The following is a 22,358-nucleotide window of genomic DNA, read 5'->3' as shown; positions in this document are numbered from 1 at the left end:
GTGTTTCCAGAGGTAACTAATATGGGCCAAATTGATTTCCTCGTGTGTCACTACAATCATGGCATGAAAAACATTGTCATTGAAATACTGTGCTTGCTTACTTTACAATTCTCAAGTGTATTTTATTTTGCGACAGCCATTATGACACATTTTAGTTACAGATGTCCAATTTTTCATATTTCTTTTCTCTTTAATAAATTTACTATTGATTATGACTTAACATAGTTGTTATTGAAGAACGACTACTTGTGTGTGAGGTTTTTCTGGTGGGATTTAAAAAATATTAGCGGCTGCTGTGCTTTGAAATTTAGTAGCAGACTTGTGGATGATGGAAAAGGGTGAGGTAGGGCTGGAGCATATTTCCCATTTGGATGAAGTGGTTCAGTAACTCCAACAAGGGTGGCAATTGAAGAGGAGTAATTGCGGAGCTCAACCTAATGCTTGGCAACAGATTCCACAACCTTCCGGCAGCTCTTTGTAGGTGGCGAATGGAACAATTAGAAGTTTGTTTCAGACTGGTGAGCTGATGAGAGGATCTGCTCCGCACTCTGAAATGGGTCTTTTGGGCTGCCTCAGTTCCCCAACTGCCAAAGCATTTCCGCTTTAATAGCCAATATTGCAGGACCTCTTCAGTTGAAAAAACCCCTGCATTAATCCTAATGATTAGCTGCTTAGATAGAGCATGCAACTCGACAGCACTGAATATGAATTGAGGTCTTTTGCATGTTGCGCTTGCAGCCATTTAATTTGATTTCAAGCTCATCAAGAAACTTCAGTGTTTTTGTTTTTTCTGATAGATACTCTTCCCCCGAGGTATGGCCTTCAGTTGTTTCGTACACTGTGGTTATCGAGATATTCAAGTGTGTTATTGATGTTAGCAGTTCAATGGAGTGCAATGAAAGCAGAGGCCTGGGAGCAGGTTGATTTCTTAACCCTCTCAGTGAAAAATGATGCAAGACCCTGGGGAGCCTTAAAAGAGTGGGAAAATAACCAATAAAATTTGAGAGGGGTGATGGGAAATGCTGGAAACAGATGTCATGTAAAGATGCAATTAATTTTACCACATGTTGAAAAGTATTGTTGCAATGAATGTTTATTTAAGACATTTTTAGGCTGAGTTATTGCCAGGTAAACAACTAAATCAACCCCTAATGCAATGAGTAATGTTTTGCTCTCTGCAATGGAGGCCCCTTTCAGTTAATGCATGTGTGTGATGTCAAATCCATTTGCTATTAGTATTTGAGAGACCTGGAGAAAAAGGAATAGTACAGTCTGTGCCGGAAGAAATTAACAGTCCACCAGACCCACCCTTGCCAATTGTTTGAGTGCTATTGGTATATCATTCTTAATTCAATGCATCAGAGACTATTCATTCCAGCACTGCTTGCATCAGGGAAGTAATTCAAACCATTTATCACAATCCACAGGTTAACAGAGTCAAAATAAGAGGCCAAAGACCCATCACAGAAACAAATGTTGGCCATTATCAAATCCGTGCCTCCTTGATCGTGCTCTGTCAACATAAAAAAACACTCCGACAACTATAGTTCTCCTGATTTCTTACCACTTCACTGACTATCATTCATCACTTTAAGTGATTTTTTTAAATGAAAATTCCAAACACTTGCTACAAGAGCTAAATAAAGAAATGTAACTTTCTACCCAGACACTTGGAGATTTATAAGCAACTAATTCAGATAGATGGGTTTTCTGCATTAATGTAATGTAACACGTCAGTATATGGATGCTGAGCTAAAATGTTCTTTCAATTTCTTGTACCATTTACACTGCATACCTTCACGCTGTACAAAATTACTTTATCATTATAATTGGTAAATAAACTATGATAAACCACCTCATGATGAACATATTCTGGCTTGTAATTTAAAAATATATATTTCTTGGGATGTGCGCATCACTGGCCAGGTTGGCATTTACTGCCCATCCCTAGCTACCCATGAGAAGGGGGTGGTGAACCTTCTTCTTCAACAAATGTAGCCCATGGGACTCCCACAATGCTGTTAGATGGGGAGTTCAAGGGTTTTGAGTCAGAGACAATGAAGCAATGCCGATATATGTCCAAGTCAGGATGGTGTGCGACTTGGAGCGGAACTTGTAGGTGATGGTGTTCTCTTGCATGCAATGACGTTGTCTTCCTTGGTGGTGGAGGTCATAGGTTTGGGAGGTGCTGCTACAGTACATCTTGTAGATAGTACACATTGCAGCCATGGCATGCCGATGGTGGAGGGAGTGGATGTTTAGGCTCATAGGTGAAGTACTGATTCAGCAGGCTGCTTTGTCCTGGATTACACTGAGCCTCTCAAGTGATGTTGCAGCAGCACCCATCCAGGAAATTAGAGAGTATTCCATCACAGTCCTGACTTTTGTCTTGTAGGTGGTGGAAAGGGCTTTGGGGAAGTCTGGAGGTGAGACACTTGATCCAGAATACCTAGCCTCTGACCAGCTCCAGTAGCCACGGCATTTATGTGACTGGTCCAGTTCAGTTTCAGGTTAATGGTGACCCCAAGATGTTGATGATGGGGGACTCGGCACTGATAATGAACATAAGAACATAAGAAATAGGAGTAGGAGTAGGCCATTTGGCCCCTCGAGCCTGCTCCACCATTTAATAAGATAATGGCTGATCTGATCTTGGGCTCAGCTCCACCTCCCAGCCTGCTCCCCATAACCCTTCACTCCCTTCAAAAATCAGTCTATTTCCATCTTTAATATATTCAACGACCCTGCCTCCACAGCTCTCTGGGGCAGATAATTCCACAGATTTACGACCCTCTGAGAAAAGAAATTCCTCCTCATTTCAGTTCTAAATGGGTGACCCCTTATTCTGAGACTATGCCCCCTAGTTCTAAATTCCTCCATATAACATGTACATGTAAGTACTATTAATCTCACTTCCACATTAACCCACCCATCCTGGCCACGCACCAAGTTTCCTTACTAATCCCACAATTTGGTTGAAGAGAGATATACCTTTTTAACAAACTACTTTGGGTACCTAAAATACAATGTTTATTCAAGCCCTCCCTGATATCAACAGAAAGTCTGGAGATCAGCATACAATATTCCTTCCCCCAACCTGCAATATTGACATAAACCAGCAACCCCTTCCCTCAGTGTTGCACTGCCAGTTTGTGCCAACACAAGGTTAAGTTAATAAAAGTTGCCCCTCAATCTCATTGCAGAAGCTGAAAAATTCAGCCAATGTTGTAAATAAATTGGATCCTTCAGCCAAGGTAACAATTATCACAAATATAAGATGAAAACATGCCCAGAATTTCAATTAGCTTTTTTGCAATTACCATGATTATCATCGAGTTTAGTGCAATTAGCATTTGATCTCATTTCATTTGTAAAGCTGCATTTTCAAAATTAAATCTTATATATTTTAAACTACAAAATTAACTAGGAGGTTTGAAGCCTTATGTTTAAAAAAAAAAGTCCTATCCATTCAAGTACTGGATAGAATAGTTAAAACAATCTGTCACTTGGGTAAAGAATCTTATTAAAATTTTCTTAATAAAGGCCAACCCCACAGGACCTGAAAGGCATTTATAGATACAACCACTTTAATTACATATAAATCAATAGCCAGTAAAACAGTCAGTATGTACAAAATCAACACTAAATTTCAACACCAGTTCGGTGATGTCTAAAAAACAACTTGCATTTATAAAGCAACTTGAATGTAAAACATCACAAGGCGCTTCACAGGGGCGTTATCAGACAAAATTTAACATCAAGGCACATGAGATATTGATAAAGTCCTCCGCCTGCCCAAGTGCCGCTCAAAGAACTGCCGATGGCTGCCGAGGTCCCTGGCGGTTCTTTAGACGGGATATTCATGAAGAAGGTCCTTCGAAGGTCGGCGGGCATCAAATGAGCGACTTATGCCACCAATCTGGGCAGCAGCCGGCAGGAGCTCCCAACCACGACGGTAAAGGCGCTTGCTGTCCAAGTGCCACTGAGGATGGAGTCAGGCCCATGGAGAGTCGACGAGCTGTAAAAAAAAAGGCATCAAGAAAAAAGCCATCTGAAGACCTTCAGGGGACCCCTTCCAGTTAAGTCCCCGTAAAGAAATAAATTACAAAATTTCACGAATCTTTTTTTCAGCATCTTCCTACCTACCATTGGAGACAGGCCAGCCTCCAGCCAGCAGTCCATCCCCATTCTGCCGCCGAGTCCCGCCAACTCCCGCCCGCATGAATATCGCATCTCGGCGGGCGGGAGCTCAGTTACGTGACATCGGCAGGCGCTTCCCGGCGGCTCTTCCCTCCCGCCCGCTCCAGGCCATGTCGAAAGTGGCACTGGGTGGTTCGACCAGAGGAATGTCGGCGGCAGTGGGCGGCAGTCGGTGGTAAGGCCATCAAATTCGGCCCCTAAGAAAGGTGACCAAAAGCTTGGTCAAAGAGGTAGGTCTTAAGGAGCATCTAAAAGGAGAAAGAGATAGAGAGGCAGAGATGTTTATGTAAGGAAGTCCAGAGCTCAGCGCCTAGGCAGTTGAAGGCACAGCCGCCAATGGTGGAGCGATGAAAATCGGTGATGTGCAAGAGGCCAGAACTGGAGAAGTGCAGAGATCACGGAGGTTATAGGCAATGTTCCCTTTAATTTTGGTTGGCGCCACACGGCAACTTTAAGGGACTGCGTGGGTCATTCAAAATATCATGCATGCACAGTTTTTCTCACTGAAAAGCCAGCAAGCCAACTGCGTGGGATGCCTGGAGCACTGTGCAACTGCACAGCTTACAGGGTAAATTGTTTACAGGGCTAGAGGAGGTTACAGAGAAAGAGAGGGTCCTGACTGTTATATATGTGGACTTGTATTTACTCTGTACAACTACCAGAGGGCTCATCCCCTGGAGTCCCAAGGGATCCCATAATTCCTTGGGAGCACAGGTATTTAAAAAGGTTTCACAGGTTGGAGAGACACTCTGGAGACCTGCAATAAAAGACTAAGGTCACACTTTACTTTGAGCTCACACTGTTCAGTCTGACTCTTTCTCCACACACAACAACTGGTGACGAGATACAGATAGCGGACACAAAGATGCAGAGAACAGTGGGCACCCTGGAGAAATTTTCGGTGGGAGATGATTGGGAAACTTTTGTGGAGCAACTCGACCAATACTTCGTGGCCAATGAGCTAGATGAGGAAGAGACCGCTGCCAAATGAAGGATGATCCTCCTCACTGTCTGTGGGGCACCAATGTATGGCCTCAGGAAGAATCTGGTCACTCCAGTGAAACCCACGGAGAAATCATATGCTGATTTGTGCACACTGGTCAGAGAGCACTTGAACCCGAAGGAAAGCGTTCTGATGGCAAGGTACCGGTTCTACACCTACAAAAGGCCAGAAGGCCAGGAAGTGGCGAGTTATGTCGCCGAGCTAAGACACCTTGTAGGACATTGCGAATTTGAAGGACATTTGGAGCACATGTTCAGAGACTTTTTCGTACTTGGCATTGGCCACGAAACCATACTTCGCAAACTTTTGACTGTAGAGACCCCAACCTTGAGTAAGGCCGTAGCGATAGCCCAGGCGTTCATTGCCACCAGTGACAATACGAAGCAAATCTCTCAAGTGCTGCTACAAGTACTGTGAACAAAGTGATGTTGTTTTCGAATCGTAACATACAGGGCAGGTCACACATACCTGCAGCTGCACGTCCGCAGATGACTCAGAGTCCACCATCGAGGGTAATGAATGCAAGGCCATTAACACCTTGTTGGCGCTGTGGGGGTGATCATCATTTCCATTCAAGCCGATTCAAAGAGTATGTTTGCAAGGCTGTAGAACAATGGGACACCTCCAATGAGTGTGCAGGCGAGCTGCAAAGCCTGTTAAACCTGCAAACCACCATGATAGAGGAGGCAGATCCATGGAGGATCACGACGAACCAGAGCCTCGGATCGAGGAGGTAGAGGTACGTGGGGTGCACACATTCACCATGAATTGTCCCCCAATAATGCTGAATATTGAACTAAATGGACTCCCGGTGTCAATTAAGCTGGACACGGGCGCGAGCCAGTCCATCATGGGCAAAAAGACTTTTGAAAGGTTGTGGTGCAACAAGGCCTCAAGGCCAGTCTTAATTCCAGTTCGCACGAAACTAAGAACTTACACTAAAGAACTGATTCCTGTAATCGGCAGTGCTACCATAAAGGTCTTCTACGATGGAGTGGTGCACAAGCGACAACTCTCGGTGGTACTAGGCGATGGTCCCAAGCTGCTCGGCAGGAGCTGGCTGGGAAAGATATGCTGGAACTGGGACAACGTCCGAGTGCTATCGCCTGCTGATGACACTTCATGTGCCCAGTTCTTAAACAAATTTCCTTCGCTGTTCGAACCAGGCATCGGGAAATTCCAAGGAGCAAAAGTGCAGATCCACCTAATTCTGGGGGCGCGACTCATCCATCACAAGGCGAGAGCTGTACCATACAGGATGAGAGAAAGGGTAGAGATCGAACTAGACTGGCTGCAAAGAGAGGACATCATTTCACTGATTGAGTTCAGCGAGTGGGCCAGTCCTATTGTCCCAGTCCTCAAGGGAGACGGCACCATCAGAATCTGTGGAGATTACAAAGTAACTATCAATCGTTTCTCCCTGCAGGACCAATAACCACGACCAAAGGCCGACAACCTCTTTGCAACGCTGGCGGGAGGAAAGACATTCACGAAGCTGGATCTGACTTCAGCCTACATGACGCAGGAACTGGAGGAATCATCGAAGGCACTCACCTGCAACAAAACGCACAAAGGTCTTTTTGTTATAACAGACGCCCATTTGGAATCCGATCAGCGGCAGCGATATTCGAGAGAACCATGGAAACTTTACTGAAATCGGTCCCGCACACCGTGGTCTTCCAGGATGACATCTTGGTCACAGGTCGGAACACATTCGAGCACTTGCAGAACCTGGAGGCGGTTCTTAGTCGACTGAGCCGTGTGGGGCTCAGGTTAAAATGCTCGAAGTGCGTTTTTCTGGTGCCTGAAGTGGAGTTTTTGAGAAGGAGGATTGCAGCGGATGGCATCAGGCCCACCAACACGAAGACAGAGATAATCGAGAATGCACCGAGGCCACAGAACGTGACAGAGCTGTGGTCATTTCTGGGACTCTTGAACTACTTTGGTAACTTCTTGCCGGGTCTCAGCATACTGCTAGAACAACTGCATGTCTTACTATGAAAAGGGGGCGACTGGGTTTGGGGCAAAAGGCAAGAAAATGCCTTTGTCAAGGTAAAAATGCCTTGAAAATTGTTATAATCAAACAAATTGCTTGTGTTGTATGATCCATGTAAATATTTGGTACTAGCATGTGATGCGTCGTCATATGGCATCGGGTGTGTATTGCAACAAGATAATGATTTCGGGAAGCTGCAATCGGTCGCTTATCCATCCAGGAGTCTGTCTAAGGCTGAGAGAGCCTACAGCATGATTGAAAAAGAAGCGTTAGGGTGTGTCCATGGGGTAAAGGAAATGCATCAATATATGTTTGGGCTAAAATTCGAATTGCAAACTGACCATAAGCCACTTATATCCCTGTTTTCTGAGAGTGACTTTAATCTACATATTGATTGGGCTAACCAAACTGGTAGCAATGTGGTGGAGGAGGGTTTCCTGGAGTGTATTAGCGATGGTTTTCTCGACTAATAATTCAAGGAAACAACCAGGGAGCTGGCCATCCTAGACTGGGTGATGTGTAATGAGAAATTACTAATTAGCAATCTTGTTGTGCGAGACCCCTTGGGGAAGAGTGACCATAACATAGTAGAATTCTTTATTGGGATGGAGATTGACACAGTGAATTCAGAAACTATGGTCCTGAACTTAAGGAAAGGTAACTTTGATGGTTTGAGGCGTGAATTGGCTAGAGTAGACTGGCAAATGATACTTAAAGGGTTGACGGTGGATAGGCAATGGCAAACATTTAAAGATCACATGGATGAACTTCAGCAATTGTACATTCCTGTCTGGATTAAAAATAAAACGGGGAAGGTGGCTCAACCGTGGATAACAAGGGAAATTAAGGATATTGTTAAATCCAAGGAAGCGGCATAGAAACTGGCCAGAAAAAGCAGCAAACCTGAGGACTGGGAGAAATTTAGAATTCAGCAGAGGAGGACAAAGGAATTAATTAAAAGGGGAAAAATAGAGTAAGAGAAGAAGCTTGCTGGGAACATAAAAACTGACTGCAAAAGCTTCTATAGATATGTGAAGAGAAAAAAATTAGTGAAGATAAACATAGGTCCCTTGCAGTCGGATTCAGGTGAACTTATAATGGGGAACAAAGAAGTGGCAGACCAATTGAACAAATACCTTGGTTCTGTCTTCACGAAGGAAGACACAAATAACCTTCCGGAAGTACTAGGGGACCGAGGGTCGAGTGAGAAGGAGGAACTGAAGGATATCCTTATTAGGCGGGAAATCGTGCAAGGGAAATTGATGGGATTGAAGGCCGATAAATCCCCGGGGCCTGATAGTCTGCATCCCAGAGTAATGAGGTAAGTGGCCCTAGAAATAGTGGATGCATTGGTGATAATTTTCCAACAGTCTATCGACTCGGAATCAGTTCCTATGGACTGGAGAGCAGCTAATGTAACACCACTTGTTAAAAAGGGAGGGAGAGAGAAAGCGGATAATTATAGACCGGTTAGCCTGACATCGGTGGTGGGGAAAATGTTGGAATCAATTATTAAGGATGAAATAGCAGCGCATTTGGAAAGCATTGACAGGATCGATCCAAGTCAGCATGGATTTATGAAGGGGAAATCATGCTTGACAAATCTTCTGGAATTTTTTGGGGATGTAACTAGTAGAGTGGACAGGGGAGAACCAGTGGATGTGGTGTATTTGGACTTTCAAAAGGCTTTTGACAAGGTCCCACACGAGAGATTGGTGTGCAAAATCAAAGCACATGGTATTGGGGGTAATATACTGACATGGATAGAGAACTGGTTGGCAGACAGGAGGCAGAGAGTCAGGATAAATGGGTCCTTTTCAGAATGGCAGGCAGTGACTAGTGGAGTGCTGCATGGCTCAGTGCTGGGAACCCAGTTCTTTACAATATACATCTATGATTTAGATGAAGGAATTGAGTGTAATATCTCCAAGTTTGCAGATGACACTAAACTGGGTAGTGGTGTGAGCTGTGAGGAGGAAACTAAGAGGCTGCAGGGTGAATTAGACAGATTAGGTGAGTGGGCAAATGCATGGCAGATGCAGTATAATGTGGACAAATGTGAGGTTATCCACTTTGGGGGCAAAAACGCGAAGACAGAATATTATCTGAATGGTGGCAGATTAGGAAAAGGGGAGGTGCAACGAGACCTGGGTGTCATGATTCATCAGTCATTGAAAGTTGGCATACAGGCACAGCAGGTGGTAAAGAAGGCAAATGGTATGTTGGCCTTCATAGCAAGTGGATTTCAGGATAGGAGCAGGGAGGTCTTACATCAGTTGTACAGGGCCTTGGTGAGGCCTCACCTGGAATATTGTGTTCAATTTTGGTCTGCTAATCTGAGGAAGGACATTCTTGCTATTGAGGGAGTGCAGTGAAGGTTCACCAGACTGATTCCTGGGATGGCCGGACTGACATACGAGGAGAGACTGGATCAACTGGGCCTTTATACATTGGAGATTAGAAGGATGAGAGGGGATCTCATAGAAACATACAAGATTCTGACGGGACGGGACAGGTTAGATGCAAATAGATTGTTCCTGATGTTGAGGAAGTCCAGAACCAGGGGACATAATCTTAGGATAAGGGGTAGGCCATTTAGGACTGAGATGAGGAGAAACTTCTTCACTCAGAGAGTTGTTAACCTGTGGAATTCCCTGCCGCAGAGAGTTGTTTATGCCAGTTCATTGGATATATTCAAGAGGGAGTTAGATATGGCCCTTACAGCTAAAGGGATCAAAGGGTATGGAGAGAAAGCAGGAAAGGAGTACTGAGGGAATGATCAGCCATGATCTTATCGGATGGTGGTGCAGGTTCGAAGGGCCGAATGGCCTACTCCTGCACCTATTTTCTATGTTTCTATGTTTCTATGGATAGGGAAAAATACCAACGCATCAGCCCGCATCCAGAGATGGGTGCTCACATTTGCCGTATACAACTACACCATCTGCCACAGGCCAGGCACAGAAAACTGCGCCAATGCTCTCAGTAGGCTGCTATTGACCACCACGGGGGAAGAAATGGCGCAGCCCGCAGATCTAGCCATGGTTATGGAAACATTTGAGAGTGAGCAATCACCCTCCACTGCCTAGCAGATCAAAACCTGGACAAGCCAGGACCCCTTATTATCTCGAGTCAAAAGCTGTGTGCTTCACGGGGGCTGGTCCAGTGGCCCAGTGGAAAGGCAGGAAGAGATAAAGGCCTTCCAGTGACGCAAAGATGAAATGTCTATACAGGCAGACTGCCTTCTGTGGGGCAATCGAGTAGTGGTCCCCTAGAAGGGCAGAGACACCTTCATCAATAACCTCCACAGTACCCACCCAGGCATTGTAATGATGAAAGCGATAGCCAGATCCCACGTGTGGTGGCCCGGTATCGATGCGGACTTTGAGTCCTGCTTTCACAGATATAATACATGCTTGCAGTAAAGCAATGTACCCAGGGAGGCGCCGCTATGTTTATGGTCTTGGCCCTCCAAACTGTGGTCTCGGGTACTCATCGACTATGCAGGCCTGCTCTTGGATAAAATGTTCCTTGTGGTTGTAGACGCGTACTCCAAGTGGATTGAATGTGAGATAATGTTGGCTAGCACATCCGCTGCCACTACTGAAAGCCTGCGGGCCATGTTTGCAACTCACGGCTTACCCGATGTCCTGGTGAGCGACAACGGGCCATGTTTTACCAGTGCTGAGTTCAAAGAATTCATGACCCGTAACAGGATCAAACATGTCACATCTGTCCCGTTTAAACCAGCGTCCAATGGTCAGGCAGAGAGAGCAGTGCAAACCATCAAGCAAGGCTTGAAGAGGGTAACTGAAGGCTCATTGCAGACTCGCCTATCCTGAGACCTGCTTAGCTACTGCACGAGACCCCACTCACTCACTGGGATCCTACCTGCTGAACTGCTCATGGAAAGAGCACTTAAGACAAGGCTCTCGTTAGTTCACCCTGATCTACATGAACAGGTAGAGAGCAGGCAGCTTCAACAAAGTGCATACGATGATAGCGCAAATGTGTCACGTGAGATTGAAATCAATGATCCTGTATTTATATTAAATTATGGACAAGGTCCCAAGTGGCTTCCCGGTACTATCGTGGCCAAAAAGGGGAGCAGGGTGTTTCTGGTCAAACTTTCAAATGGACTCATTCACCGGAAACACTTGGACCAAATCAAACTCAGATTCACAGACTACCCTGAGCAACCCACCTTGGACCCTAGCTTTTTTGATCCCCAACATACACATCAGTGGCAACCGGCACCACGGTTGACCACAAAGCAGAACCCATCATCCACAGCAGCCCTGAAGGGCCCAACACACCAGGCAGTCCAGCAAGGCCAGCTGCACAGCAGCCCAGCGAGGGCCCAACAAATGATTCAACAATACCAGCTTTCACACCATGACGATCAACCAGGGCAAGAAGGGCCCCAGATCGACTCACGTTGTAAATCGTTACACTATTGACTTTGTGGGGGGAGTGTTGTTATATATGTGGAATTTTATTTACTCTGTACAGCCACCAGAGAACTCATCCATTGGGAGCACAGGTATTTAAGGAGGCTTCACAGGTTGGAGAGGCACTCTGGAGACCTGCAATAAATGACTAAGGTCACACATTACTTTGAGCTCACAATGTTCAGTCTGACTCTTTCTCCATACACAACACAGACCATGGAGGCTTTTGCAAACAAGGATGAGAATTTTTAAATGGAGAGATTGCCAGACTGGGAGCCAATGTAGGTCAGCGAGCATAGGGATGATGGGGAAACCATCAGCGGCAGGTCGGAGCCATAAAATGAGCGGCGTGCGGCCCAGGGAGCAGCGTGAAGGCATGCCACTACAAGGTACAACACGAGCTGGTGCAGGAGGGCAACGGCAACGAAAAGTGACATCACTAAGGTCCAGGTCGGTGACTGGAGTGTGGGCAGATACAGCAGGAGTGGCGAGAGGGATGAAGGAGCAGTGAGAGACTGTGGAGGGATGTGATTGGGGCCCAAGGGAGGCGTGAATTCGGGGCCAGGAGCCCAGGGGCAGCACGGGCCAGCCCACACTGTGATATGTGCGCACTAGGTCCGTGCAGCAGAGCAGGTCTCCAGTTGTCTTGCGTAATCCTTGCCACTGGACAAAGATCTAGCTCTGTCAAGCCTATGTGGTGGCTGGTGTGTAACGGCCACCTCACGTTAAAAAAATCTACGCACAGGCATCTTCCACCCTTGAGGATGTAGGTCGGGTTCTTCATGTGAAACACCTGTGAACTCATCCTTTTTTTGGCGTGGAAGCAAGTCATCCTCATTTCGAGGGACTATCTATGATGATAATGATGATGATGGGGGTTAGTATAGTTAGGATACAGGAGCAGAGTTTTGGATGAGCTCCAGTGTACGGATAGTGCAAGATGGGAGGCCAGCCAGTAGAGTATTGAAATAGTCGCGTTAGAGAGAAGAAAGGCATGGCTGAGGGTATCAGTTCCAGGTGAGCTAGGCAGAGGCAGAGATAGGCAATGTTACATACTGGAAGTAGGTAGTTTTGGTCATGGAGATGATCAGCTCAGGTTCAAATAGAACTGCGAGTGGCCAGGTAGAGGAATGGAGTAAGTGACTAGTGAATGGAGTTTGTGGCAGGGACCAAAGACAATGGCATCTCAAATGAATGTTTGCTATCTTCCAAAATATTGAGTATATCTGCTTTTATTATGTTAGAAAGTGGAACTCAGAACATTAATAAAAAAACGAATGCTGCAACAATTTACATTTCATACCTCCTATAATATTGTAAATGTCTCAAGGCTCCTCACTGTTGTGTATGTATATACCCTGTACACTCAATGTACAGTTACATAAGACTAATGAATGTATCTTTACACTGTATACAATATGTCTGTGCCACCAGAGGGTGCAACTGGTGGAGACCTAGAAGTCACCTGTACACCGCAGGTTGCCAGGTATAAAAGAGAGCCCACCTTGCTGTAACCTCATTCAGGAGCTGCAATAAATGGACTAAGGTCACAACAGTTCAAGTGCAATACCTTACCTCATGGAGTCATTACTAGAATGTTTACAGACACTACAATTGGCGACGAGATTACGAATTCCACGTGAAAAATGGCTAACTTTGGCAACTTTCAACAATTCGCTGATGGGAAAGATTGGGATGCCTTTGTGGAAAAGCTAGAACACTACTTCATCGCGAATGACCTGGCTGGAAACACACGGATTTTGCTGGTTGATAAGCGCCGAGCCATCCTGCTCAGCAGTTGTGGGTCCACCATTTATGGCCTTGTCAGGGACTTGCTAGCCCCAGAGAAGACGACAACAAAAACGTTCGCGGAGCTCGTAACACTGATACAAGAACTGCTTAAGCCAAAAAAAAGCATCCTAACAGCCAGACACTGGTTCTACACACACCGGCGGCCCGAAGGCCAAGAAATCGTAAAATATGCTGCAGACCTCAGACGATTGGCTGCACCGTGTGATTTTGGCGACCACCTCACCGAAGTACTGAGGGACGTCTTTTTTATTGGAATCGGCCACGAAGGCCTCCTCCACAGGCTGCTCTCTGCAGACATCACCGTCACCCTGCAGAAGGCAATCAACGTGAGCCAAGCGTTCATGGCCTCGGCCTGCGATTCCAGAAGGATGATGACTCAACGCCAGGACTCCAACACGGCAGGTACAATGAACCGAATGGTGCCTTTCAGAGGCAAGACTGTGACCCCGAGCACTGCGACCCTGAGTCCGCCGCAAGGGGCCAACCATTTGCGGATCGTTGCTGGTGAATATCCAATGCTGCTAGGAAGAAGTTGGATGAAGCAAATCCAAATCTGTTGGAGCTGGGAAAGCCTCCAAGCCCAGCAATCGACGTCCTATGCAGCCCCAAATTTGGATCCATCGCAGCACCTGAAGATCCTACCGTCTAACTCGACTGCGCGGCGACGACACAGACCGCACTACCCAATGGCGAGATGATCCAACCCGAATGACCAGAACTCACCTTCCGGGCCGTGGCAGGACTCCGAAGGGAGAAGATCGGCGCAGAAGGTAAATCCCGGCTTCAGTGGCAGAACCTGGGGAGAGAAGGATCACCGCAGCCTACCTCGAGGGGAAGGAAAAGATGGCGCCCGCACCACGAGGCGAAGTGCCTGAAATCAAGATGGCCACAACCAGACCACGAGGGGCAGCGTTGAGGGAGCAACATGTGATGTCGGACAGCGAACCGGATTGGGGTAAAGATTGCAAGGTCCTCTTAAAGGACAATAGCAACCCAGAACAATTAAAGGGACAGTTTCACTTTTTGTACAGCGATGCCGGTGATACTAATGTGAGACATGTAATTAACAAATGCAAGTATTTAATGTACCGTTGAACACGATGCCAGTAGGATATGTGGAAAAGATGTAATTGATGAACACAAGTATCTAAATGTAACATTGTAGAGTGATGCCGGTAATATACAGGAAAAATATGTAATTGAGGGAAGAGATGTAATGGAGAAATGTGAACTAGTACCTGAGTGCGATCAGAGTCAATGTATCATGCATGTAAGCGATGGAATAATGTATGATGCCGGGTTCAAGATGCACGCCGACAAAACCAAGGGCAATTTCCCGTTTGAAGCACTCAGGTCCAGCGGGCTAGCCAATCATGTAGCCCTGCGCCTCCGGGACCAAGTGGATGCCCCAGGGAGTGTGGCTGCACACAGTGGGAGCTTACCCACTGCAGGGCCAGTGATCAGCGGATGGCACAGGCACCACTACTGGCACCCTGCCCCAGATCGGCCCTCCCCCTCTGGCTACCAGGGCCAGCACCGGGAGCAAGAGGCCAGTAGCCTCCAGCCGTCCCGATGGGACCTGGGATGACCAGGCTCCCACTACCGCTGAAGGGCAGCAGGGTAGGACAGGGAGGCCACACATTCCTGTGGCTCTGCCCATTGCTTGGCAATGGCAAAGGCCCTGAGACCCAGCCAAGGGAGCGATTTGAGCCCACCCAGCTGGCAGGAGCATTATTTAAAAGCACCATCTAAACAAACAATTTTTGTTGGCCATTACTCTTTGCAACTTGCAAACACAGAGGCAGAGTGACAGATTTGAGCCATTTTCACTTCAAGGGCTGTTCAGCCTCTTAACTATTCATTTGTTTCATTGAGGACAGATTTGAAACAACAACAGTAATATCGTTTTAAGGAGGCTCTGTTGGCACTCGATTTCCTGCTCTGATGTCACCATCGGAGGCTACTTAAGCGGATACAAAGGCAGAGATAAATGCAGAGAGAAATATAGGGAGCAAGACAAGGGGCATGACAGGGGGCAGGACAGGGAGAATGATAAGGAGAAAGGCAGGGAGAAAGGCAGCAAAATGTCACCAAAGGGAGAAGGCCCAACAGAGCTGGTAACAGGAGACCTTACCCTCCCAGGGTATTCCAGCAGCAGTTCTCTTGCATCAATTTCACTGAGGAGCAGTGTGTTCAAAGGCTGTGATTCAGCAAGGGCTTGGTCACAGAGCTCTGCAGTCTGCTGCAACCAGATCTCGAGCCTCAGACCAGGGTGAGGACGGCTCTCTCAGTGGCAGTCAAGGTCACCTTCCTGCTCAATTTCTATGCCAATGATTCCTTCCAGGGTGCAACAGGAGACATCTACAACATCTCCCAGTTTGCCGTCCATCGCTCCATTTGCGAGGTCACAGATGCTCCATACAGAAGCAGAACAGAAGGGATTGCATTTCCTTCCCCGTGACCAGAGAGAAGCAGCACGAGTGTGCATGTGGCTTTGTCAGGATAGTGAGCTTTCCCGTGGTGCAGGGTGTCATTAACTGCACCCACTTCACTTTGCGGGCACCGCATAACAATCCTGAGGTATTCCATAATCGCAAAGGCTACCACTCACTGAATCCTTACCGTCAATGTCTGCTATCCTGGCAGCAGCTGCTTGGAAACAGCTGCTCTCCATCTAGCTCATGACTCCCCTCCACAACCCCAACACTCCTGCCCAGCTCTCGTTCAATGAGAGGCATTCTGCCACCAGGATCATTGGGCAGACCATCGGAGTGCTAAAGCAAATGTTCCACTGCCTTGACCGCTCAGGATGAGTACTGCAGTACTCCCCTAAGCAGGTCCCTATTTGCCTATTTGTCATCGTCTGCTACATGCTACATAACCTGGCCATCATGAGGCACAGCCATTGCCACCATACATAGCCACACCACCTTAGGGGGAGGAGGGGCACGAGGAGGAGGAGGAGCAGGCAGATGAATAAGAGGAGGAGGAGGATGAGGAGGAGCAGGAGCAGTAACACCAGCGACGAAGGAGGCAGCCAGTCAATCACGATTCTGCAAGGGCAGTCCGCGACCGTCTCATCAGACTTCAATTCCAGTGAATTCCAGCCCACTTCCCATCAGCACATCATTGGGGAGACCAAACGCAGATTGGGTGACCACTTTGCAGAACACCTCTGTTCAGTCTGTAAATGTGACCCTGAGCTTCCGGTCGCCTGTCACTTTAATTCTCCGCTCCATTCCCATTCTGATCTTTCTGACCCCGGCCTCCTACACTGTTCAAATGAAGCTCAATGTAAGCTCGAGGAACAGCATCTCATCTTTCGTTTAGGCATTTTACAGCCTTCTGGACTCAACATCGAGTTCAACAATTTTAAACCATAACCTCTGCCCCTATTTTCTTTACTTGATTTTGTTTTTTTCTCTTTCCCATGGCAGCTGTTGATGATTTTGTCATCTCCATTACACCCTGTCTAGACTCATCTTTTGTTTCTTAACTTGTCCCATTACCATCTCCTTTTGCCTTGCACCATCATCCCTTTTGTCTCTTAATCTCTTCTGCCTTCCACCCTATCAGAAACCATCCCTTTTGTTCTTTCCTCCCCTCCTCCCTTTCCCTGAACATACATTTGCTTAAAATCTGTTACATCTCTAACTTTTTCCAGTTCTGACGAAGGGTCATCGACCTGAAACGTTAACTCTGTTTCTCTCTCCACAGATGCCTGACCCGCTGAGTATTTTCAGCATTTTCTGACATCAATTTGCTCTTCCATAATGAAACTCCAAAATAGAAATGAGAGACAATAGCAAAGATGAAACATTCTAATAAAAATTGATATAAATACAATTAACTGCATCATAATGCATTTAAGAATCACCCTTGTGCACTTCCTTATATCCCCTCTTTGCTTTAACTATTCTAATGCTCCTCTGCAGTGTGTCCCCTGTGGTTGCAGCATGGCTGATGGAAGGCTGCTGTGTGTCAGGGCCAGGGGCTACAGATGGCCTTGCAGGACACCCTCAACCAGCTCTGGGCCTGGAAGGCCCGGCTGGTGACTGCACCACCTCAGGCTGGGCGGCGGCAGTCTGGGCTGGCTGGGTGACAGGCAGCGACAAGTGAAATGGGGGAGTGGCAGTGGTGGGATCAGAAATGCTGTCATCATAAGAGAGGACAGAAAATTCCTGCTGCACTGACCCACTGCCACTCCACTGGGGCAGCCCCTCAGCATCCCCACCAATCTGCTGGAGCACCTTTTGGTGAACTGTTATGACACCATGAGATGCTCGGTGAATTGTGGTATACCCAGCAGCGATGGCAGCAGTTAGAGCTCGTGTGGCATCGAGCTGAGACTGCATGAGAGCTATCTGAGATTGGATGCCAGCAGTCATTGACTGCATGACAGCAGTCAGACCCTGCTTGGTAGCAAGCTAGGACTGCATGAGAGCAGTCTGAGCTTCCGTGCTGCCAGCCATTGTCTGCATTACAGCACCAAGATGTTGCGTTGCTACCGCCTGTGCTGCAATGAAAGCTGTCAACCGCCCATGAATCATAGTAACTTACAGTACAGAAGGAAGCCATTTGGCCCATCATGTCCGTGCTGGCTGACAAAGGGCTATCCAGCCTAATCCCACTTTCCGGCTCTTGGTCCATAGCCTTGTAGGTTATGGCACTTTAAGTGCATATCCAAGTACTTTTTAAATGCTATGAGGGTTTTTGCCTCTACCACCCTTTCAGGCAGTGAGTTCCAAACCCCCACCACCCTCTGGGTGAAAACAATTCTCCTCAAAACACCTCTAAACCTTCTACCACTTACTTTAAATTTATGCTCCCTGGTTATTGACTCCTCTGCTATGAGAAATAGATATTTCCTATCTACTATATTTAAGCCCCTCATAATTTTATACACCTCAATTAGATCTCCACTCAGCCTCCTCTGTACTAAAGAAAACACCTCCAGCCTATCCAATTATTCCTCATAGCTAAAATTCTTCAGTCCAGGCAACATCCTTGTAAATCTCCTCTGTACTCTCTCTGGTGCAATCATATCTTTCCTATAATGTGGTGACCAGAACTGCACACAGTACTCCAGCTGTGGCCTAATTTGTGTTTCATAAAGTTCAAGCATAACCTCCCTGCTCTTAAATTCTATGCCTCGGCTAACAAAGGCAAGTATCCCTTCTTAACTACCTTATCTACCTGTCCTGCTACCTTCAGGGATCTGTGGACATGCACTCTAAGGTCCATCTGCTCCTCTACACTTCTCAATGTCCTACCATTTATTGTGTATTTCCTTGCCCTCCCCAAATGCATTACCTCACACTTCTCCAGATTGAATTCCATTTGCCACTGTTCTGCCCACCTGACCCGTTCAATGACATCTTCCTGCAGTCTACAACTTTCTTTTTCATTATCAACCACACAGCCATTTTTTGTATCATCTGCAAATTTCTTAATCATATCCGCTACATTCAAGTCCAAATCATTGATATATACCACAAAAAGCAAGGGATCTAGTTCTGAGCCCTGCAGAACCCCACTGGAAAAAGCCTTCCAGTCACAAAAACTACTATCATTACCCTTTGCTTCCTGCCACTGAGCCAATTTTTGATCCAACTTGCTACTTTGCCCTGGATCCCATGGGATTTACTTTCGTGACCAGTCTGCCACATGGGACCTTATCAAAAGCCTTGCTAAAATCCATATACACTACATCAAATGCACAACCCTCATCGACCTCCATTGTTACTTCCTCAAACAATTCAATCGAGTTAGTCAGACACGACCTTCACTTAACAAATCCATGCTGGCTGTCCTTGATTAATCTGTGTCTTTCGAAATGAAGATGTAGTCTGTCCCTCAGAATTTTTTCATATAATTTTCCCACCACCGAGTTTAGGCTGACTGACCTGTAATTACTCAGTCAATCCTTTTCTCCCTTTATAACAATGCTACAACATTCGCAGTCCTCCAGTCTTCTGGCACCACACCAGTAGACAGAGAGGATTGGAAAATCATTGTCAGAGCCTCTGCTATTTCCTCTCTTGCCTCTCTTAAATAGCCTGGGGTACATTTCATCCGGCCCTGGGGATTTATCCACTTTCAAACTATGTTTATTTCATCTAATATTTCACACTCCTCCTCCCTGTTTGCAATGTCTGCATCGTCCCTCTCTTTTGTGAAAACAGACACAAAGTGTTCATTAAGAACCATACCCAGGTCTTCTGCCTCCATACACAGGTTACCTTTATGGTCTCTAATAGGCCCTAATCTTTCTTTGGGTTTTGCTTGATTTTACTTGCCAATATTTTTTCGTGCCCTCTCTTTGTTTTCCTAATTTCCTTTTTAATTTCACCCCTGCACTTTCTATGGGCCCAAATTTCCCCAGCTGCCGAGAGTGGTGTAGTTAGGGGTGGCATGCTGACTTTGCGAGCCAAAAAAAGCGCTGAAAATGTACTTTCCACTGTGGCCGCTCCCTCGTCGTCCGTTTCCAGTGGCGTGGCGCTGCAGAGCCTGTGGGGGGGGGCGGAGCTCCGGCCATCCTTGCTCAGCACAACTGGCGGGGGGCGGGGCTTGCGCCCAGCGTTTCGTGGAGTGCCGGCAAGGGGACACATGTCCGTTTGAGCGTGCGCGCATGCACAATGCGCGTTTGAGCGTGAGCACATGTGCAGTGGAGCAGGAAGCTTGGCAATCGGCCATTTAAAGGGAGCACGTCCTCAGTGCCTCAGCAGCATTAGCAATAGACCATATATAAAGGTAAGGTGTGAATATTGATTTTTGGGTGGCTGAGGGTGTGGATAAGAGCGTTGGATAGGTGGAAGAAAGGTGAGAACTGTGATTTTTGAACATTACTTGAGTGTAAGTCCAATACATGAATGACGCAAGAGTAGGCAACAAGAACAAAGAATTTCCTCCATGAGGAAGTGGAGAGACTATTCACTGTCATTTGAGGAGAAATGTTTGGAGCTGGATATCAGTAAGAGTGGTCCCACAAAAGTTTCACCCAAGGAAATGAAAAGAAGATGGAATCTAGTTGTAGAAGAATACTCTGCAGGGGTGAATACCGCGAGGTCTAGAAGCCAGTGCAAAAAGAAATGGCAGGACGTTGGTCAAGTAGTGAGTGTAAGTAATATCTTCATTTTTAAATAGAATTGCAATTGAAAATGTGACCATCTGTATGTGTCCCACCCATCAGAAGAGCACCATGTGTGAAAAGTTATATTTTCATCTTTGCAGAAGAAATTGACCCACAACAAAAGGGAAAGACTTAGAACCGGAGGAGGGCTGCCAAATCTGCACCAACTATTACCCCTGGAACAGAGAGTTGCTGCCTTGCTGAGTCACACTGGCAGAAAAAGAATCAGCTCTGCACCAGCCGGATCCACACGCGAGGGTGAGGGTGAGTCATTAAAATGCATCGTCGCCCTTCAAGTCAACCTGCTGAATGGCCTGCTACTTGTCAGACTACTCAGGCCACCTATCCTGCCCCCTCCTGTGCTGCTAACCATTTGACTGCTCTGTTGTATTTTGCAGAAGAAGAAGACACTCCTCAACATCCTGAAGTGCCACCAGAAGATCCAGATGCGTGCGGTCCAGACCAAGGAGGGGTGGGGGGGAGGAGGGGTCCATGGAAATATGTTCACGGGAGAATGCTGATCGTGATATGGATCAGTCCATAGTATAGGGCACCACACTGCCAGAAACCTCCATGAGCTCCTCGGCGACATTCCATGGTTTCACACCTTCCGAGGTTGCAGGTCCCAGTGACGGTGGTGAAATGCATATTGGGACACCCAGTGCCCTACCATCCCAGCCTGTGCCTCGCACTGGAGGGGTGCCACTTGGCAGACTCATGGCAAGGGGAAAGAGAAGCTGACCAGTCTCTCCTGAGATGCAGCCTTCAGCAGATGTTAATCAGGTTCTGTCACTGGGTGAGGAGACCAATGCCCTCACAAGATCACTCGTGGCGACCATCACTAGGGTGCGTGATGAGGTCGCGACACTGTCGGGAGAAATATCAGCACTGAGACGGGAACTGAGGGTGGGCATTTCAGAGGGTATGCAAACGATGGCAGATGCCATGAGGGAGCTAGCTTCTGCAATAAGGGCACAAAGGCCGGATACTCGAATGCCACTCCCACTTCAATCCATGCAACAGCCACCAGTAAAACCCAAGCCGAGCCCCCAACCACCCCCCCACCACCCCCTCACCATCACCGACCCTATGAGGAAGTGCACTTTCCCCAAGATGTGGGTGAGGGATGGGCAGCTTTTTTTGCTGTTGTTGCTGTTGTTGTTGTTGTTGTTGTCGTTGAAGTGCATTGTAAAATATCCAATAAAAGATATTTTGCTTTAAGACTGAATCTTGCTCCATTAGGACCACACAACATTTAGGAACAACTGTAAAAAGTAAAAATCCCTCACCCCTACAGTCATGCATGCCTGCCGCCCCTAGCCCTGACGGGTGGGCTAGCCAGTGCGTCCTGCAGTCGGCAAGGTGGGACTGCTCTATTTTCAGTAGCTGATTTATCTTTCATTTATTTTCGATGATGTTGTGCAGCTGTTGTGCTGAAGATGTTGTGATGTTGTACTGATGTGAAGATGTTTAGTGCTTTAGAATCCTTTAACTCACCTCCCCTGTGCCCCCCCCCTCCCCCCCTCCCCCCCCCCCATCACTGGCTACCTGCGCTGATTTCTTAAATGTAGGTAAGGTTTTTCTGTGCCTACAAAAGTGGCCACAGACACTGGCCTAAGTTAGTTTGGAGTAACATTCAGCTGGCCAAATTTGCTTCTGTGGCCAAAAGAGGCGTAAGCGGCTGGTCGCGCCCCCTTTTGGAGAGAAAAAAACAAAACTAGAAAAAACCTAACTAACTGACTTACACTGGAGCAAGTTAAATGG

The sequence above is a fragment of the Pristiophorus japonicus genome, chromosome 6, assembly GCF_044704955.1.
Source record: "Pristiophorus japonicus isolate sPriJap1 chromosome 6, sPriJap1.hap1, whole genome shotgun sequence".
Taxonomy (NCBI): domain Eukaryota; kingdom Metazoa; phylum Chordata; class Chondrichthyes; family Pristiophoridae; genus Pristiophorus; species Pristiophorus japonicus.
This window is presented reverse-complemented; position numbering follows the sequence as displayed.